Source organism: Argopecten irradians, chromosome 11, assembly GCF_041381155.1.
Source record: "Argopecten irradians isolate NY chromosome 11, Ai_NY, whole genome shotgun sequence".
Lineage (NCBI taxonomy): Eukaryota > Metazoa > Mollusca > Bivalvia > Pectinida > Pectinidae > Argopecten > Argopecten irradians.
Genome location: NC_091144.1, coordinates 36,306,404 through 36,328,673, shown reverse-complemented (window position 1 = coordinate 36,328,673; position 22,270 = coordinate 36,306,404). Strand labels below are relative to the sequence as shown.

Here is a 22,270-nt window from a genome sequence, read left to right as displayed (position 1 = left end):
TTAAGGAACAGCTGGATGCGACAAGACTGGGATACAGCTTTTATGTCTGTAGCTCATAAGGTTGAGTCGTCACTGCACTGACTTCGGAAGATTGAAGTTCAACTCTACACCATTTTTCTGTTTTACTTTTATCTTGACAAGCAAAAGAAATCATTTTATTTTGTCATTTTTATATATATATTAATTAAAATGATATCACTTAAATAAACTAGAAAGTAAAGAATCTGATGGAAAATATTCCTCAGAAAAAAAATCACTAATCCTTATGTAAAATATGCATCTTTTTATATATATCAAATATAATTTTCAGGCAATGTGCCATGTTATATTAAAAATGCATGCAATAATGAGAAATGTCCCTTTAAACATTATACAATCAAAATCCAGGATGGCTGCATAAAGGCATTGATTTTTCTGACAACTAAAGACCAAGGAAAATCTACATATAAAATTTGAGATAGATCGGTTAGTACTTTCTGAGAAAAGGCGGTAACAAATTTCAAAAATCAAAATCCAAATTTGGCTACATGTCATGTTGACAGATCAAATTTGGATTTAGATTTTTAGAATTGCAATATACACAATCAAGTCACAAGGCCAGTCTGTATATGAAATTTGATTTAGATCTACTTTCTAAGAAAACCTAAAGCAATGCCCAACCTTTTAGCTTTAAAAGACAAAATGCCATACTCTAACTGCAGCCAACATTAAACTCTGACCCATAAGGATAAAACCTGACTACCAGCAGGAACTGACCACAGCCTCCTGGGGTAATGTTATGTTTATCATCCTGAATCAGCACCATTAGTCTAGAAGTCTAGATAATTTTTGTCTATATGTTAAAGATATTTCTGTCAGTATGAAAGAAGCTTGTATACAATCATTGTAAAAACACTTTTATACTGTCCTCCAAGACTTTACATTCATGGTATAGCGTTTATCTGAAGACTAAAAATCAATAATAACGAATGCCAAAGGACATTGGAATTAATTTTGTAATGCAAGTAGATAGAAGAAATAAATTATAGATTATTATGTTTCTAGGCAATGACAGATCTTTTTTTTAATTTAATGGTTTAATTACTAGTTATGTCTTCGACATTTGCATCCTTTCAGGAAAAGGTTCGGTTTGCTATGCACAGAAATTTTAAGTAATTATCTATAAGAGGCCCATAACAAGGTCAGGTCAGTCTCATATTGTTGTACTGATATGATATCACTAGAAATGGGAAACAGTTATGACTATGTGAAGATTTTACTTAATAATTTTATCATTTATAATAATTTTGTTTTTGTATAGCCAAAGGAGAAACTATCAGACTGACAACAAAAGAAAGCAAATATACATCTGACCCCAAGATCATAATTTAAAACAGTCTTTAGAAGTTCAGAGTTTTCAAATTCTTCTATTTGAATTATTATTAGCCATTCACAGAACTTATTACTTTTCTTTGACAATAAAAACATTTGATAGCCATTGATGAACTAGGACTATTTTAAAATTGGTAGCAAAAATATGATATACAAAACCCTTTTGCATTTGGAGTAACTAACTTATTGATGGTTATTATTAAATATTTTGATCGTCTATCGCCTAGAGAATCCAGAAGATTGTTGAATCACATTGAATAATTATGCAATACCTAAACAGTTCTGATTAAGTTTAAGACATTTAATGGACATCTTAACCATTTTCTAGAGAATAAATTAAATCAATAATTTTACATGAAATTATGAACCAATGTTGAAACATTATGTTATGGTATGTATATCATAATAGACTGGTGAAAATATCACTTAAATTTTTCTCATTTAGATAATCTAATGAGGAAATAACTCTGTTAAGAAAGTCTTCTCCAGAACTTGGGGTCTGGTGGCTAGTCTAATACCATAGGCGAAAGTGAATTGCTGAAACATGACACTGACAGCCCCTACCTCTGTTTATACTTTCTAGCCCCATGCGATGACTGACCATCCCTTTTCCCTCCGAGGTTAATTATAGATATGAAAACTAGGGCATGCAAGACTGACACTATAAACAGGTTAGTTCTGATGTTTCAACACAAACTGGAGGGAAAAATTAGAAGCCAATAGGGATTTATAAATTGGAAGGATTAATGGACACTGAATGTGAGTGACTATGACATAAGGAAGTCATCTCTGTGGCGGGAAAGCACATTACACAACAAGCAAAGAATACAGTGGATTGTGTTAGACATTTATCAATCACAAATAATGATAAATAACTCTCTCGGACCTCAAACTGGTAAAGTATGTGGATGGCTCTTTTTTAAACTCATCACGTTTTAAGGAAATGACCATTCTACATAACACACGGATATTTGTTTTGTGTTAAATACAAGTTCACAGTTGAATTAACATTTATAGCCCTGATGGTCGTGGATAAGTGGAGCATGTGAACTAGAATGTTTGTGTCGTGATTTGTGCCAGTCACAGTCATTATTGGATTATAAAAAAATATGTATGTGTGAGTTTTGGATTTTGCAGTCAAACCTGAGATAAGGTAATACACATAACACTTAGGCCACGGCTGTAAACCTGTTTCTCATCTGCCTGTAAAGCAGATGCAAACAAAAAAATTTAACTTAGATTTACAGATACCTTTCTTTATATAAAATAATTCTTACATAAGAGAGAAGCAAATAGATTATAATTTTAAGTCACAAATATTGTTTATTTAGCTAAAAATCCTAAAGAAAAGGGTTTTAAAAGTGAATGGAATCTATCATAAGGGTGTTATTAATATATATATAATTCATAGAAATTGGAGGGAATTTTTTTTTATATAATGTTGAAAATGTTAAAATTTTTCTCATGTCCCGAGACATTATATTACATTAATTGGCATTTGTTACATACTAAACCATTAAACTTCTACAAATACTTTAAACATAAATAAGTTTTTGTATGATTAAATTGAATTTGAATTGATATAAATCAGTCTGAATTAATCAATCAATAACAAATTAATTCCTTATCATGAAATCGGAATTTATTGTAAAAGTTTTATTTACTTTTGTATATACATTGTACATTATACACACTGAGTTAAGAATGGATTTCTCATTTTAAGCATTTGTTTTTTCTCTATTCTAATTTCAATATGAAGAAATATATACACAGGTAGATAGATAGTTGGTTTTGTATATATTTTGTTCAGTATACAAAAAATATTTGGAAAGTTACACCTTGATTTATTTTTAACATCTTAATATCAGTATTTCTATTCAATGCTGACAAAAATAAGAAAATAACAGAAATGATTCAAACACTATTCTTGTCAATTTACATTATATGCCTTTTCAAAAGCAATTTGTATCGAAATCTTCAAGGGCATGTTCAGTTAATAAAATTACTTCTATTGGAATGTAAAGTATTTGTTTGTTGTTCATTTCTTTTTTCAAATTAATATGGTATAGTTTATTCTAGACAGAATATTTACCACACATCAGGATTTCCCAACTATGTCAAAGTAAAAAGGATGTATATGTATTAAAAATCATGACCTACCAAATATAATAGAATATCAAATTTATTTGATCTATTATGGAATCCTGAATAAGGTTTATTATTCAGTTCTAGACTACTTAAATATATTACATCTTACAAATAAACAGCGAAATAAATTATTTTGGTATCGATCCCGAAAATCATTTTGACAAAAACACTGACATGGGACTGAGAAAGATTTTTGGGATCGATCCCGAAAATCATTTTGGGACACTCATGGGACTAAGACAGATTTTTGGGATCGATCCCGAAAATCATTTGACACATGGGACTAAAAATTTTTGGGATCGATCCCGAAAATCATTTGGGACACTCATGGGACTAAGACAGATTTTTGGGATCGATCCCGAAAATCATTTTGGCAGAAACACTCCTATATATAAGACTAGGACAGATTTTTGGGATCGATCCCAAAAATTATTTGCCAGAAACATTCATGTGACAGAGACAAATTTTGGGATTGATCCCAAGAATTTTTTTATTTGAAAGACATTTTACTGGCTTTCAAAGCATCAGTACAAAAAAATCATATCTCATATATTAGGAAATACAATGTTATTAAGATAAAAGTTTTGTCTGTTTAGCATTTTACACAAGCATCGGTCACTTCTTACACATGTATAATCCTTAAAATACACAACGAAAAGAGGAACGCCATAATTTTTTCCTCTTCTAAAAAAATCTTGGTTACTTACTTCAAATTAAATTTAGACTGAAAATATGAAAATTGCGTCAGTTTACTTACTGATTTCTTTTGCAAATTGATTTATGGTTTACTTTTATGAATAATTTTACGAAAAGCAAGTCTAAATTTGTTTCTACTAAGCGCCCCTTATTTGCTTTAATTTTTTTAAGCACCCTGGTCGCTTATTGGGTCTAATACAATAATCACTTCTCTTTTTTTTTCTCGCACAGTTTTCATGAAGTTATTTTTAATAGAATAATTTTGTATTGAAATTGATTTGGTTTGAGTACCTTAATGTCCTATTAAAAGTCAGGGTCATTTAAGGAAGTGCCAGGTTTGTTGGTGGAGGAAAGCCAGAGTATCCAGAGAAAAACCACCGACCAACAGTTAGTATCTCTGTAGCGGCATTGTGGCTATCCCAGTCATGGGATTTGAACTAACAACCCAGAGGTGGAGAACTGGAAATTTGAAAAAATATTAACCTCCACATAATATTAGGCAATGGAATCAATTATTTCAATTGTATCTATGATTATTTAAAGTTGCTTCACCGCCGACAGAGCATAAATGATATTCATCATTCAAACAATAATAGGTGTTTAATCGTGTATATATATGCCTAATTAACACAAAAAATAATACAAAATAATTTATTTCGCCTTTGGTGCATGCGCAATTAGTACTTCATTCCGTATAGGATATACTGTCATGGATTTTTTTTGGGATGCAATTAATTATTTTTCATATTTTTAAAATTAGAAGCTCAAACTTTTCAATGGTGGTAATGGTGTAAAGTAAGTTACCTTTGTAACTGAAGAAAATTACTAAATCGTCTGCTCCTGTTTTTTGATAATGAAAAAATACCATTTGTCAGCGGTGGAGCATCGTTAAAACATGCAATTGAAAATTATATCATCTTTCATGCTTGTTTTCAATGAATATTTCATCAAAGTAAATGACATCATCAATTGATAATTCAGAAGGCAATATTGATGTTATCGTTAAGTAATATATTTTCAATTGACAATTCTGAATAAGTCACACTATGCTATTAATCCACTTCCATGTTCAGTAAAGGACAAACATCACTGGGGTGGTAAATGGACTAACAGAAAAATGCCAGAAAATTCTTTTATAACATTTATTTCACTAATGGAAAGACCTCTAATAGTTTCCGATTGGAAAACTTCCTGTTCCATTCATTCTGCTGTTAATGGCTTCATATCAGGTCAATATATTTTTTTCTCAGGTCAATAAAACAAAATAACAACCTAGTCACAATACATTTCATATTACCTTTTTCTGTGTTTCTCAATTGTTTAGCAGAATTACCTAACACATAATCAAATCTAACATTGCCGTAATGCTTGAGTAATGTTAAGTGCATTAAAACCAATAAAAGAGAAATCATTTGCCGACAATATATGTAATCCCACATATTCATTTGTTCATTATCAAATAGAAGCTATTGAAAGAAATGACACAAGTTTTTATCCAGCTTCCTGTCCCCCGCCTCCGTTTAGACCCATTTAACAGTACGACATCAGAGTTTGTGTCCTGCTCTCTGCGGTTTAGAAGAACGCTGATTGTGAGAATGACGTTGCTTGCTTCCGTTTCTGTCAATCACGTGTTCCCGTAGAAATGGCTTTTCTAACCTTATAACGAGCCCTGCTCCTTCAATAAAGCCCTTTTCCAAACTGTTTACTATGACAACAGCGTAGTAATTACTGCGAATCCTTCCTTTATTTATGTGGTAATGGTAAAATACGTCCACACACTTCCCAGAATTCCACTCTATAATCATTACGACAGTAATGGTCGATCTGGTTGGCGTGGGAAACTGTGCTCAAAATTCTCAGAAATTGGAAAAGAAGAAAAAAACAACAATGATTGAATGCTGCAATACTCTTGATTCCAAACTGATTATAATGCAGACTGCTAGAAAGTTGTAAAGAGAAAAGATTGAAGCGTTGAATATTTGGAAGAGTGCATTTTTGTCTAACTGAAGGTCATGCGTAGGTTTGTTATTTTCACAAAGAATATTATCTTCACCACGCACAGTTTACCCTACGCTAAATACAAATGAAAAATCAGAGTCTCCAACCCAAAAGTATCTAATCAGGACTACAATGTGAAATCATTATTTTTCGTGGGAATTTATTTTTAAATATTTGATATTTGAATCCAAAAATTTGATCGAGTGTCATGAAATTATCAATGCTGACAAGGTAATTATTTCATGGGTACATCTTTAAAAACATTGGTCGAGTACCAACTCTGAGTTGTGATATTGTAACAGTGAAGAGCTTAGTTCCACTCGAGTGATCACAAGAGTTACAAGTTTTTTTATTTCAACCAAATGCGATAAAGCAAATGGCAGCAATATACATAATCAAATATAATCAAAATTGACATAGCCCATGTGACAATGTCAACTGTTGTTGTTGTTTTTTTTTTTAATTTTTTTTGACTGCATTTAGATTCACGGTCTTCGATCTCCACAAATTTAATTAAGTGCCAAAGAAATTGTAATATTCTAGAAACCATGAAAATTGAGCAAAACATAAATAAATTATTTCACAGTATAAGAGATTACAAAATGTCATTTGCACATTTAGCTTTCTACTCCTGGCTCCAGTTTCTCGAAAGAAAAGTGCAGACTTAAGTCAAAACTTAAGTTTTTCTCCTTATGTAACTTATATGAAAACTTTAAGACTTAAGTCAGTTTTGGACTTAGTTTCTTTCGAGAAATCGGGGCCTGGTTCTCAAAGAACAAAGAAAACTACAAATCACAATATCCAATGAACTTACTCCTGAAAAAATTGTTGACACAGACATCAGTGTGACAATCATATAGTGTGACAATCATAACAGAATCAATGATCATCATATATAAACTAATACAATGAAATGATGTCAAGAACTTTCAATGGTAGGAACCATCTGTTTTTTAGCATGTCTTCATCAAATTCTAATTGTACATTCTGCTAAAGCAAAAGTTTTCACAGTTTCAATTTTAACAGAATGCCTGTATTTGCAAATTAAGCCTTCCCTTCAGTTTTGAAATATTTTTCGCAGCAAATGAAAAATTTCACTTCAATCACAAGATAAAGCTAATCATTCTTTTAAAAACCTGCATGGCCAAAGGTGCTTGAAAAATTGTAACAAAGATTGGAGGTGGGGGGTTAATAGGGAATTAGGTCCTATGTTGTATACGGAGAAAGATTATGAAATCTTCCTTTGGTAAAACAAAACCTTACTCTGGTCTGTATTTTTTTTTCTTCCAATTTCCTTTACAATTAAACCTGGCAAATCCTTATAATTAAACCCTGACTGTTAATTTATAGGATGTTTAACTAATAAACCCCTCCAAAAAAATTTCCCTTTGAGACTTTTAAAGATCTCCACTTTTTTTGCTTTAATTTTTCATTAAATGATGTAATTTGTTTCATGTATTGACATGAATGGATGTCATATTGGTCCTAATCTGTAACATGTTTGTTTGTTTGAAGTAAAAATCAACAAATATGACAAGACAACTTTGTGTTTGTATGGATATAGATCTTCACAGATAAAATCTGAAAGAATAAAGAAAAGCAATAACTGTTTCTATAAACACGGATAGAACATAGCACAGCTTGCTACAAGTCACCAATGGTGGGGAAGGGGTTTAAAGCACAAACAAACAAAAACACAGCTGCCACCGACATTTATACGACATAAAGTATAACTATCACAACATTAATCTTGATATCTACAAAACTTCAAAATGACTTAGAAATAAACTCTCAGCAGCAGTAGCAGTAGCAGATTAAATGAGAAACTGTTTTCATGTTGCTGCACAAGGTCAGATTATAAGTTACTCTGATATATAGTGAACATCTGCAATCACAAATTTTTAATTTCCCCTCCAGTTGTATTATAGATTTCAAAACACAATTTTCGAAATTCTCAAACTGGTAATTCATGGATTTTTTTTTCTTTCCCTCCAGTTGTATTAAAGATTTTTAAACACAATTTTCAAAATTCTCAAACTGGTAATTCATAAAATGGATTTTTTATGAGACCGACAATTAACACACTTTCTGTAATCTGGGGATCATGCTGGGAAGTGTTTCAGTATAATATTCTAAACTGGAGATGTGTTTTTTGAAGCAAAAACTACCTAAAACTTCTCTCCCTTAATCAGTTTGCATTGGAAGAACCAACGTTTTTACAAAAGCATTGTCATTTTTAATTGAATTTTAATTGGGCCCATGGATGTATTTTCTAAATATTTGCATTTAACAGAGTTATCTGCCCTTGTGGGTAGGTATTGATTGTGACGTCATGTGTTTATGAGCGTATGGTCAGACTTTTTGGAGAAAACAATGTAAATTGAACTCACAAAATAATGACCTAACAATGGATACCTATACCCACAAGGGAGCTAACTCTATAATATGCAAAGACGGAATAACCCTTGTCTCAGATAAAAAAAAAAAAAAAAAAATAGAAGCATTGCACAGCACTTAGTATAGGTGTGATTCAGGAAATCTCTATTTACTTCTTATTACATTTCTAGGTAACTATTTATAAAAAAAAAATGTTGATATTAAATTAATTTCTGAAATTTCACCAAGAGGATATCATTTTTTCTCTAAAAAAAATTAAGCAAGTTTGATCAACATCAAACTCATGGTTTGATAGCACTATATAAAGGGAAAGAGTTCCTCTATTTCAAGAAGGCACAGCACGAATATATACTGCAGCCTCCCAAAACACGTACCACACACTTCAAACAAGCAGCACATCACATAGATGGGAGAGACAAATTAAAATGATCCTGGCTGTTAAAAGGTTGTTAATTAATCAAACAAAAAAGAACTACAGAGAAAATGTTTTCTTTTGAAATAATTGTATTTTAAAATTGTAATTGTCAAAAAACTGAGCTACAGCAAATATTATTAATAGAGCATTTTGTAACAAGGAAATCTCCAAATCATCATCTTATTCTTGTGAAATGTGAATTATCTATTCATATTCATCTAAACCACTAGCGACTTTTGTTCCTGATTAATCCTGTCAATTCATTCCCCCCTGAAGACACATTTAGACTCTCCCATATCAAAGACTGGACCAGTCTATTATGAAATTTCAGGGGTGAATAAATTAAGGATTCCTGGAGATAAGACCTGTTTGTTATTATAGCTGATGTCTTAAATCCAAACAAACAAGTCGTTACACCATTTTATCTTAGACATACAGAACCTGCGTTAAGATTAAGGAAGACGAGATATTAGACAATAACACCCGAGTCTTGGAGTGGGTGGACAATCTGAATAGAGCAGTCAGTTAAATAGCCTTCTTATCAAGTATATTAACTCATTCTCCCCTAAAAACACATTTGAGCTCTTCTAATACAAAGGTTAGAACAGTCCATTATAAATTTTCAGGGGTGAATGTTTTAAACACATCATGACACCCTAAAGACACTTGGATCTAATAAAAGTAATTTTGAGGTATTGAATTAGAAAATGTGGAAAGTAATAGTAACGTATTGCTGATTCAGTAGTAGGATTTAAAAATCAGTCCCTCAATGAAATCATGATGATGCTGAGTTTCTATAAATATTTCTAGTGACGTTGTTCCCAAAATCTAGTGACCATTACCTTTAAAAAGAGCAGAAACACATTTTTTTCCTTTAAGATCTTCAAACTTTTACTAACAATTTTAAGGAAGCCTGTATTCTGTGAGCAGTCCATACAAATGACTAAGAAATCCGTCCTTGAATGAAATCATGCTAACGCCAGTGTCTATAAATATCTCTTAGTGACCTTGATCTCAAAATCTAGTGACCCTGACCTTTAAAACCAAAAGTACACTTGAACTTTTGCGACGGAACTTTTCACACAATTAACATCCAGCCTTTCAAAATTTAATGAAGTTTAAACACGATACTTGATTATTGATGTTTACAGTTGTGATAGCGTTACGTTTGACAATTAACCTTAACAATTAGTCATCATATGTTATTACTTATATTTAGTAAACAATTGATTTTTTTTTCTAAATTATTGTATTTCCAAATTCTGACTAAAAAAAAAAAAAAAAACAGAAAAAGTTTTTACCATCAAGTCCAAAAAAGTCAAAATAAAACACATCACTAAGTCTTCAGATTAAGATAAATCAATAAAATATAATACCTTAGTAACATCTGTTTTTATGTGTTTCTAGATACATCACGCAAGTTCAACTAAGCCTTTCTGACAGAGACTACAGTATCATATGTCCAATTTTATGAATTCTACAATTTGCTTTAAACAACAATACACTGTTCCATATTTCAACAGGTTTTAATTGTTGTGATGTTTTCCATAATAATTAAAATTATTGAACAGGAAACCAGATCGGTGTTTTATTTGTCAATGGTTGTCAAATGACAGATTCTTTTAATTTGAGCGTTTTTTAAATACGCTGTACAATGTGTGAAAACCTCTCCAGCATTGTAAAAATTCTACAGTACATCTGCTCAGCAACATTAAAATAATCAATTCAGCTGAGCAAACTGGTATTGAACAGTGCCACAAAATAATTACACTTGCTAAAAGTAGTGCTCGCTGAATATTCAGAGAAACTAACGGCGACTGCCAAGACATTTAAAAACATGTACTTGTTCTAGCCGAGAAAATCTACAGATCGGCGGTTTGTAGATCCATAAACGGATTCTAGGACGTTAGGATATGAGAGTAACAGAATTATATAAGGAAGAAAACGAGCGATAGAAAGAATAGGATATGGAAATGTTTGTGGCAATTTAAGATTCTGGTTGTTGAAGTCTGCCATTTACAGAGTGCAATGCACCACATAACTGAGTTAAAGTGTATCTATTATGAAACATTCTAAGCTTTCTATAGGTTTTGCGTGACCTGAAGACCAACATTTAGACAGACCTAAAAAAACTGAGATCAAGGCTATAGTTCAGCCAGCATTGCATGGTAACTTTGTATTCATCAAAAGACTTTAGCTAGCTTGCTTGTTTTTAAGGTGTAAAGACAAAAACAGCTTTGGTAAATTAACTCCTACACCCCTGAAGACACACTTGAACTTTCCCAATTCTAAGGCTGGATGAACACATTATAAAATTCCAGGGATGAATGGGTTAAGGATGCAGAATCGGAATTATGTGGTTAAGTAAATCCAAAGTTCCAGGAGAAGAACCATTGAATTGTTCCCAACACTGAATGGAAGACTCAAATTGTTTACCTAACATTGGCATGTGAAAGAATGCCACATACATACTGTCACAATTTTTTCCTCACCACAGCCTAAAGCAACAAATCAATGCCGTAGATTAAAATTAAGAAAATTGAATTTTACTTGTGTTTTATATTTTTGCAACTGGCTTTCAAGTATATTTTGATTTAACCATTTCCCAAAATTTCACAGAAAAAAAGTTATCGCTATCAAAGCAATGTCCTGTGAGATTGTGAAAATAACATTCACACTGTATATTTATGTAGATTTAAGCCAATTGATATGCCCCAATTGGGGGGGGGGGGGTTGAAATATAACATAACGCAACAGGAGAGGAGAAAATGTAGTTGCCAGACTGGGATTCAAACCCAAGACCTCCGAACACTAGAGGAATTCCCTAACCAACTGAGCTACCTGATCATTGATGTTCGACCTACACCTTTCTCGCCAGAATTAACAAGAGGCCCAGAGGTTGTTTCGCTCACCTGGTTTGTAATGCCAAGTAATGTTCTGAATGCAGGTTCATTGTTTCTTTTCTGAAGGAATTTGAATATTCACCTCTAATTTCCCTATTGGGCCCCACCCTCCTACCCACAGGGGGTCAGAGCCAAGTTCTGTTCCCCTTCCCCCAAGGATGTTTGTGGCCAAATTTGGTTACAATCCATGCAGAACTCTAGGACAGGTAGTGACTTATAAGATTTACCTCTAATTCCCTATTGGGCCCCGTCCCCCTGCTTCCAGGGGGTCAGAGCCAAAATTTATAATAGTTCTGTTCCTGTTCCCCAAAGGATTTGTGGCCAAATTTGGTCACAATCCATGCAGAACTCTAGGACATGTAGCAATTTATTGGATTTACCTCTATTTCCCTTATTGGGCCCCGCCCCTCCTGCCCCCGGGGGTGTCAGAGCCAAAATTTATGCAAGTTCTGTTCCCCTTCACCCAAGAATGTTTGTTGCCAAATTTGGTTGCAATCTATGCAAAACTCTATGACAAGTAGCGATTTAAAGGAAATGTTGAAGGACGGACGACGGACGGACAGACGGACGGACGGACGACGGACGACAGACACCGCGCAATGACATAAGCTTCGGCCCTTTGGGCCAGATGAGCTAACAAGAGGCCCATGGGCCTTAACGGTCATCTGACTCATGGCACAAAACAACAAAGTCACAGTATAAAGTATTGGGTAACGTTTAATATAAACAATACAACTCCTTAGTTAAAATACGTAAGTTTCTGAAATAGGTAAATGTCATTTGTTGAACAAACTTGGTAGCCCTTCATCCATATATGGTTGTAACCCATTCAAGGATTAATATAAGGAGGAGTCAGATTTTAAAGCCAAATTTCAGCAAAGCTCCCATTTTGAACCTCCACCATACTATCCCCATGAGTCATGAGTCATCTAAAGTTCCCCCTTCTGAATCAATTAAAACCCCTATAGACCAATTTTTATTGAGATCGGAGACTGAAACCTTAAAACAGGAAGTGGGCCAGCGGCCATCTTGGAATACCAAAATCTTTACGAAAATGTTTGCATGTTGTTCGGAATTAATTAAAACCCCTATAGACCAATTTTCATTGAGATCGGAGACAGAAACCTGAAAACATTACGTGGGCCAGCTAAAATTAAGAAAATTAGCCCTTTTGGGGCCTCAACCCTCAGCCCCTACGGGTCAGACCAGGCTCATTTATATAAAATATGATTGTCCTTCCCCAATGATGTTTCACACCAAATATGGATGAAATTCATCCAAGGAGGAAGGAGGAGTAGGATTTTAAAGCTAAAATTAAGAAAATTAGCCCTTTTGGGACCCCACCCCTCAGCCCCTAGGAGTCAGACCAGGCTCATTTATATAAAAAATGATTGTCTTTCCCAAATGATGTTTTATACAAAATATGGATGAAATCCATCGAAGGATAAAGGAGGAGTAGGATTTTAAAGCTTAAATTAAGAAAATTTGCCCTTTTGGGGCTCCACCCCTCAGTCACTAGAGGTCCGACCAGGCTCATTTATATGAAATATAATTGCCCTTCCCCAATAATGTTTCACATCAAATATGGATGAAATCCATCGAAGGATGAAGGAGGAGTAGGATTTAAAAGTTAAAATTAAGAAAATTTGCCCTTTTGGGGCCCAGCCCCTCTGACCATAGGGGTCGGACGAAGCTCATTCATATAAAATATGATTTTCCTTCCCTAATGAAGTTTCACACCAAATATGGATGAAATCAACCCAAGGATGAAGGAGGAGTAGGATTTTAAAGCTTAAATCAAGAAAATTTGCCCTTTTGGGGCCCCACCCCTCAGCCCCTAGGGGTCGGACCAGGCTCATTTATATAAAATATGATAGTCCTTCCCCAATCATGTTTCAAACCAAATATGGATGAAATCCATCCAAGGATGAAGGAGGAGTAGGCTTTTGTATAAATAGTCTTATGCATGAGGCACGGCGCACGGCGCACGGCGCACGGCGCACGACGACGGACAAATCACAATGACAATAGGTCATCCTGACCTTCGGTCAGATGACCTAAAAATTGTTAGTTCTGATTTACCAAATTATTGGCAATATCTAACGACATGTTATCACCTATCATTATAAACTCCGGGGACTGATGTGTGAAATTTCTTCTGCTAAAATGACGCAGCATCATACGTATGCATGATTATCACTGGTGAAACCATAGAAAAATCATACACCGATTCCTAAAAATTCCAATCGGGCTCGTAATGAAATCTGTCAGCAGGAAAATCTTGTAAGCAAAGATATGAGATTAGGCTATTTATTTTGCAGAGAAAATCTATTACGTAGATCCAATTTGTACCCATGATAACCAGATTCATTAGACTAAAGCCGAAATTCTATCAACATAACGATTATAGTCAGTGAGCCTGATTTTTCAAGATTGAATATGTAGTCACATGACTAGCAGCAGAAAACTCTATCAATATTACTCGATGCCACTAATAACTCATTTACCCCTGAAAATTCATATTGAACTATGCCAATATTTGAAATGGAAGAGTTCAAATCTATCTTTAGGGGTGAATGAGTTATATGGTCAGGTTAAATATGCAGTCACACGTGACTAAAGCAGAAAGTTCAACCAATACTCAGAACTCGAAATGGCAATAAGATGAAATTTGCATTCTGTACATTTACAGTAACATGGCATTCCAATCTATGGATAATGATTTTGTTTGTCCTTGAATCTGACTGAAGGTCAATTGAACCTGGGACATTCAGTTCAGCTTACTGGCATATTGAGAAGCATGGTCAATAACATATTGTGGAAATGCCAGTCAATTTCTATACATTTAGCTACAGCCATTGGAACCATTATCAGTTGGAAATAAAACATTTGTGGTAAAAAAGGCGACGTCTCTAAAACACGTTCCCGTTGCACTGAATGAAATCCGATCATTTTCCAATATTTACAATCTGTTCCTGTTAGATATTTCCAAGAAACGTTGGCTGCCGAGCGTTGGAAACATGTAATTGGAGGCCGTGGACATTTCTTATCAGGGATTATTTCAAGTACTGCATGATTACACAAGCTATAGGAGTCCATGTAGTGAATAATCACAGCTGAAGATATCAAGGAAAATCAGGTCTCAATCTACTATCATTTAGGCTAGACTTATGTTGTATTATCAAACATCTTTTTTAAGTCACATTAAGAATAGATTTTTTTTATTTATCATTTTTTTTTTTGAGGAGATAAATGATTACTTTAACACTAAGTTGTAAGTTGCATGTTTTCATAATCCAGTACAGAGGCCGCCATTTTTCCCACCATCATCAAAATCACCTTAATATTTTCTGATGTTAAATTAACTCATGACCTCATTGATAATTTTCAGCCAAAAAATTACTCAAGGTCATAACACACTAATAACATATGCAAAAATATGGAGCAATAGAGCCACGCCTCGTGTTTGCAAACGCACCTGTACCTATATTCAATGTCAGAGCAAACATCGTAGCATACAAAAAAAAAAATGCAACGTCATATGCAGTTGATTAAACTCAAAATTAATCTCAAAGAAAATATCAATAATATTGACAACTTTATTGATATGTGAATAAAGCATCTACAGAAATCAGTGTACTGCGAAATAAACCCCCTGCAAATAAGTTCCGTTTAAGAAACTACGAAATATGGACCCAAAGAATTAAAGCTCTTTACAGAACATCAACAATCCACTTCATCGACCAATAGGAAGACATTGGTGGCACTCAGACACGATCAGGAAATCAAGTTTAATATGATCAATTTATCTAAAAAGGTTTCATTCAAAATAATGATAAGTTGACACCTCACTCCAGAGTACTTTTATTTTTCAAAGTTATTGTCAAATTTTCTATCAGCTTGCGGAAACATGCAATAACGTTTGAAGTTTTTCTCCGCAACGTCCCCATAGACAAGCCTTCTTCTACTACAAGCAATCCATTATGGATGATAGTACAAACTATGCCCTAGGTACCAGAATAGATTAAATTTCAGCGAAGAATTTTGATCAAAATGGTTTCAATTCTAAAATTAAGGTACATGTATATATATATATACAAATAGTAAATAAATGTTTTGCTATCCAAAGAATTTCTAGATATTTCAATTTTCAATATCATTTGCAAGACATGATGTTCAATTACATGCAAAAGAATTCCCTTAATGCTACTGCACAGCTAGCAGGAAAATATATTAATATTGTCTCAGAGAGTTGAGATACAGTCTGTCACAATTCTAAGGAAACTAATAGGGGAAACTGTAATTAAGTGTAAGGCAAGAAAAATATGGACAGAGGGATTCGTTTGAGAAAAGATGGAGTTTTAGGTGTTGGTGCTTGACTGAGCATTATAGAGGGTAAGGGGTCAAAAAGGGGTCATTGGAAGGGCCCAGGTTGTAGGAAGGGGTTGTTTGGGAAATAGGCTGGTGTGGAAAAGGGCAAAGGAAAAAAGGGCTTATAGGTTTTAAAGGGCAAAGATAGCTCACTTCAGAAGCTTAAAAGTCAGGTATAGCTGGCTTATGGACTTAGGGAGAAATGATAGCTGACTTGGGGGGGCTGAAATGATAGGGGGGAGCTCATTCAGGGGGCTTAAAGAACTGGAATTGCTGACTTACAGCTTAAAGGGCAGGAGTTATTTAGCCGACTTAAAAGGGCAGGGATAGCTGGCTCAGGGATTTAAAGGGGTAAAAAATTTGTGGGGGTGTTTATGGGGCTGACTGTGACTTTGGGGTTATATTAAAAAGGAAGTGTTGCAAATCAGGTTTTTTTTTAATCTATGAGTATAGAGTATTTGTGGCTACCTAGAATTGATGGCATTGCTAGTTAATAGAAGATTCAAAAGACAGAATATTATTTTCTTGCCATAGCTCAGACTGATTCCTTATGATGTTTTAAAGACCATTTTACTGCTAACAGGACAAAAAGCAAAAATAACCTGATTAATACTCATCAAAACTCTTAACGATCTCTTCCTTTCATAAATTGTGTTTAACTTTTCTACTTCACTTGGAAAAAAAATCCAATTTACCAGGAGATGTTTAAAAAGAAAATTAAATGTTACTGTTTTTTCCCTATGTTAACAGATGACAGAGGACACATGTTTAGCTTCAGGCAAGCTTCTGTTATCAATCTTCTTTCCCTGTAAAATTGGATCAGGCAATTCCTTCCAATGATTGTCATTCCTTCATCATAACATATCATGTTTCGAGGTAGGAGTCGAGTACAAGCTCGTTCTGTACAGCTACAGGCAAGAAATAACTCTGTCATAATGGATGCAACAGTTCAATCATTGACGGAAACTGATGTTAAATTTTTTTTTTTCCACAAAAATTTTGGGGATATGAAATCGATCATATGTTGATATAAAGGATATTTGAGTTTTATGACAATTATTTTATGTTAAAATAATGAAGTTTTATAACAATTATTTTATGTCAATTAAGATAATTAACTTTTATGATAATTATTTTATGTTAAGATAATTAATTTCTATAACAATTATTTTATGTTAAGATGCTCCACCGCCGACAGAGTATAAATGATGTACATCATTTGAACAATAATTGGTGTTCAATCATGTATATATATGTCTAATTAACACAAAAAATAATATAGATAATTTATTTTGCCTTTGGTGCTCGCACAATCAATACTTCATTCCATATAGGATATAGTGTCACAAAAATTCTGTGACAAAAAAAAAAAAATTTCTAGCAAAATTAGAAGCTCAAACTTTTCAATGGTGGTAATGGTGTGAAGTAAGTAACCTTTGTAACTGAAGAGAAATACTAAATTGTCTGCTCCTGTTTTTAATAGTGAAAGAATAATATTTGTCAGCGGTGGAGCATCTTTAAGATAATAAATTTTTATAACAATTATTTTATATTAAGATTACTAAATTTTTTGTTTAAGATAAAGTATGTAACATGGTGCTCTGGTTTTTTTACCCCTGTGTCCTTGAATGTGTGGAATCTATAAGTAATGCTGGTGGCGAAAGAAGCAATGGAAAATTTATTGAATATTTGTCAAAAATCATGAAATATTTATAGAAAACAAGAGGTCCAAAGAGACTGTATCGCTCACATGCTTTTATTTTCTCAAGGATTTTAAAGATTTACTACGAATTTCCCTGTTTGCCCCCCCAGGGGAGGGGAGGGCGGGCACAGCCAAGGTTTATACAAACTCTGGAAATCTGGTTATACCGACCAAACAATTTGCTGGTCTCAGTGACATTAATGCTTTAGACAAATTATACTGTACAAATCTAAATGGCTCTGAAATGGAATAATTTGATTTAAATGGAGCATTATGTCATCTTAATGATATAATTCCTTCTTTAATGATGTTTAATTTTGTTGTAAAAATATTTTAATGCCATTTAAATGTCAAACAAGACATAATTGGATTCTGTAATGACTATCAAGAAACATGATTTTCGATTGAAATTAGTCACTATTGATAAACAATGCACATGCTTTGTGATAATTTTATGCCATACATGATTATATATATACTTAAATTTTTAAAAGACGTTGTGCATCAGTAGATATTAAAAATAAAAAATATCAACACGGCATTCCTTTTCGCTGAACGTTTCCAGGCCTTTCAGGCCATCTTCAGGTGACGTTTATTTACTTTAGCTTAGATACAAGATGACGTCATATAGTAAATGATGACGTCATAATAGACAATACTTGCAGGGGAGGTAATGGTATTGTCAGTAAATATAGGTACAGGTATCACTATATTACTTTAGCTTAGATATAAGATGACGTCATATTAAATGATGACGTCATAATAGACAATACTTGCAGGGGAGGTAATGGTATTGTCAGTAAATATAGGTACAGGTATCACTATATTACTTTAGCTTAGATACAAGATGACGTCATAGTAAATGATGACGGCTTGATATTTTTTTATTCTTAATATATATTTATACAAGAAATAAAAGCAATAACGACTGACTAACATGACCAACTGTTTGAAATATGGGGAGGGGAGGGGGAAATATACTAAGACAAAGACATTATTTAGGTGGAAATAAATGCATCCAAATTTTTTTCTACTTAAAATGAAAATGTCGAAAATCACTGACATAACTGTTAATGCCACAGGTCATTAATCTAAAACAAACTTGTCAAAAATGACATATTAAGGGAAATGAAAATACAAAATGAACAAAAAATATAAAATTTTCAAAGAAGGATCCGGGCCATCAAAGACTAAATCAATTTGTCAAGTTCCAGGGAAAAAAAACATTTAAAAGAGAGAATGCCAAGGTTAAATCTATCAAAGAGACTTCTATTATGCCATAGGGAACAACTAAATCACGGATTTTAAATATCTTGTACAGATTAGAGTAGTTATAAATGGGGAACATACCAGTTATTTTTAATCAAAAACCAGCAATAAATTAAATTCTGTAACGTCTGTGCTCACATATATCATGTGTGGTTTTTACACTCAAGTGCCAATCAATGTATTGGAATATTCGACTTTTCCAGGTCACCATATAATTCATAGGCATGAAATCAGGAAAGCAATATGGCTGATTTGTTACCATGTAGACAGCCAGGTTCCATTTCATTAAGAAAATGTTTATCAGTTTCTGTTATACATGAAATCAGTGACAGGCACCCCTGAAATTTCATAATGGATTGGTCCAGTCTTTGAGTTAGAAGAGTCTAAATTTGTCTTCAGGGGTGAACGAGTTAATAAGGTCAATTTGCTCATTAGGAAGAAGATATTCAAAAGAGATTATTTGACCCCATGATTAGATGAATACAAACATCAATGACATTTGAAGAACAAACTTTTCAATAAACATACAGTATTTTTTTTAATTTTTTTTTTTTTTTTTGAGGGTGGGGGGCAATTTTATTTTGTGGATTTATTGTCAATAAGAAATCGCGAAACACAAATCTCCACAAAGCTGTTTCTAATGCAGGTTAAGTAGAACTCCAGAAGTTTACATTACAACATTTAAAATGTTCTTTGTTATAAAAACATCCAATTGAGTCATCACGAAAATAGAACGGTTTAGTGTATATTCAACATACAAAGTATCAGGCCCGATTTCTAGGATCAAACTTAAGTCAAAAACTTAAAGGAGAATAACATAAGTTTTGACTTAAGTCTGCACTTTTGTTTCAAATTGGGTCCTGGTCTCTACACCTTACAGTTATTTTGATGAAAATAATGTTTTAGCCTATTTGACCTCTGTGACCTTAAAATTGGCTAGAGGTCATCTATGAGGCGTTTTGAATTTAAGTTAACCTTTTACCCTAGCCTTGCAGCCTACTGACTTGATATGAAACCTTTTCCCTCTTAGTCACTTTTAGAAGAGGTCAAAAAGTATAAGTCATGCTAACCCTAATGACCTTGACTGAAGGTCAAGGTCATTCCTTCAAACATACTTTAATAGATATCTATCATAGTAATTGTACATACTCCATTATTTTAACAGAAATATAGTCATATATGATTACTGAATTTAAAGCAATTTATTTGAAATTAATTTCTTTTCTTTAATCATCTGCAACTATGAAAATTTAAAAATGAAAATAAAAATAACAAATTTGAGAAGAGAATAGAGAGTTTCATGCTGAAACAAGTATTCAAATTATACTATGCATGCAGTTGTTGCTTATTTTACTGAATCTAATCTAAAATTCTTCTATCAATAAATTACAAACTCTGTATACAAGAACACAAACAAAGTGAGAATTTTGTAGATTTGAGTGAAATTGATAGGTTTGGAAAGATCTGTGTTCTAGACGGTTCTATAACGTGACCTATTGATTACCTTCTTAATAATCAAGTATATCGTGTCCAAGATAAGAAGCAATAATTATATTTTACGGACAGATATGCGGAAAATATAATCCATACCGAACCCATCCATAGCTAGTCTGTGACTGCATACACAGAAATATTTACTCTGGAATAAAACCGCTGCCGCAGAATCCCCGGTGAATTAGAAAATTCCATTACCTCAAAAGGTTTCAAATGAATGTTACGCATGACCGACTTGAGTTAAATACAATTCAGTTTGATGTATTCTCCCATGATTATGCCGACCAGGAAAATGGTCCCATGGACAATACAAAACATTCATCAAATGTATATCGAGTGAAAAGAGCAGTACTTGAGGCCCTAGCTCCACTGGCATAATTAATAGATGTGGTTAAAATGCCAGTAAAATCAATGGAATAAGATTATGTTTAAATACATACAAAAGTTGAAATAAAATCATTATTTAAATACCCCCAGTTGCTAAGGTTTCAACAAAACAGCAATGATGAACAATGATAAACTGTACAGAGAACTCACCTTCTAACTGTTGCGGCTAAAGTCCTACAGAAAGTCTGGAAAACTAGTGTGCGCTCCAAGGTAATCGGCTCTAGGAAAAGTTCCAGGAGAACCCGCGCGCTGTCCTTTCAGTGTATTCCGGTCCCACCTTAGAATCGGGCAGCAGTAGTGCTCCCCGCAGACTGGCTTACTCTATCAATAAGATCACAACTAGGTACCGCTGCTGCCTTGCACACAACTCGGTCTTCTCACCATCCCCTCATCATTGCAGAGCATTGGATCAAGTTCTCCGAGACGTTTCCTTGTCCCTCGGACGATGGCCCCGGCACTATACCCTCTTGTGGGTGTACGCAATCTACAAAAACAATAAAAGTGACAGTGGTTTAAGGAAAACTGACATAGTTCAGAGCTTTCTCAATGGTCGGGTTTAATCATTGTTTCATTGGCCATGCATATTGATACAGAACAGTCAGAATTTCTATACAGATGTCCCTATAGTACTGGAGCAGATGGGTTTGGCAGGGGAACAAAAGTTTGATCAACTGTGAAGCGATTTTTATTCTGCCTTACTAGAGCCGCTCTTGTCCATGTGAATCTCGCTATCAGAAACAGAATTATTCAACAGCATGGCTTCAGTTTGGTTAACAATTTTCTGTTTGTAAATAACTTAGATCATATGCAGTAAAGCCTGTTTATTAATCAAACACACATCATACATACAATGAATCCATGGTTACAACACAGTAATTTTTATTCCTTGTCAATGTTCCTATAATATATGTGTATATTTACATTTTCACTGCAGTCCCACTATGTAACCTTACCAAGCGCAGTTTACATTGATATAGACTATAATAGCCGCTTATTATGACGTAATTATGATTGTGATGTCACAATTGTCATGCCAGTGATTATGTAAAATGGCTGTTCAAATGGCTGTTCCATCCTTGATAACAAAAGATTTTTTTCATTAAAGATGTAAAATCCTTT

General features: G+C 33.6%; 1 protein-coding gene across 1 annotated transcript in view; it reads right to left on the bottom strand.

The window, feature by feature from the left end:
* Nucleotides 1-22,270, bottom strand: part of LOC138335446 (complexin-like) — a 186,882-nt gene that overhangs the window by 112,429 nt on the left and 52,183 nt on the right. Inside the window, exon 3 of the mRNA XM_069284536.1 lies at nucleotides 21,302-21,635. The gene's annotated coding sequence lies outside the window, so the exon portion shown is untranslated. The remainder of the gene's footprint in view (nucleotides 1-21,301; nucleotides 21,636-22,270) is intronic.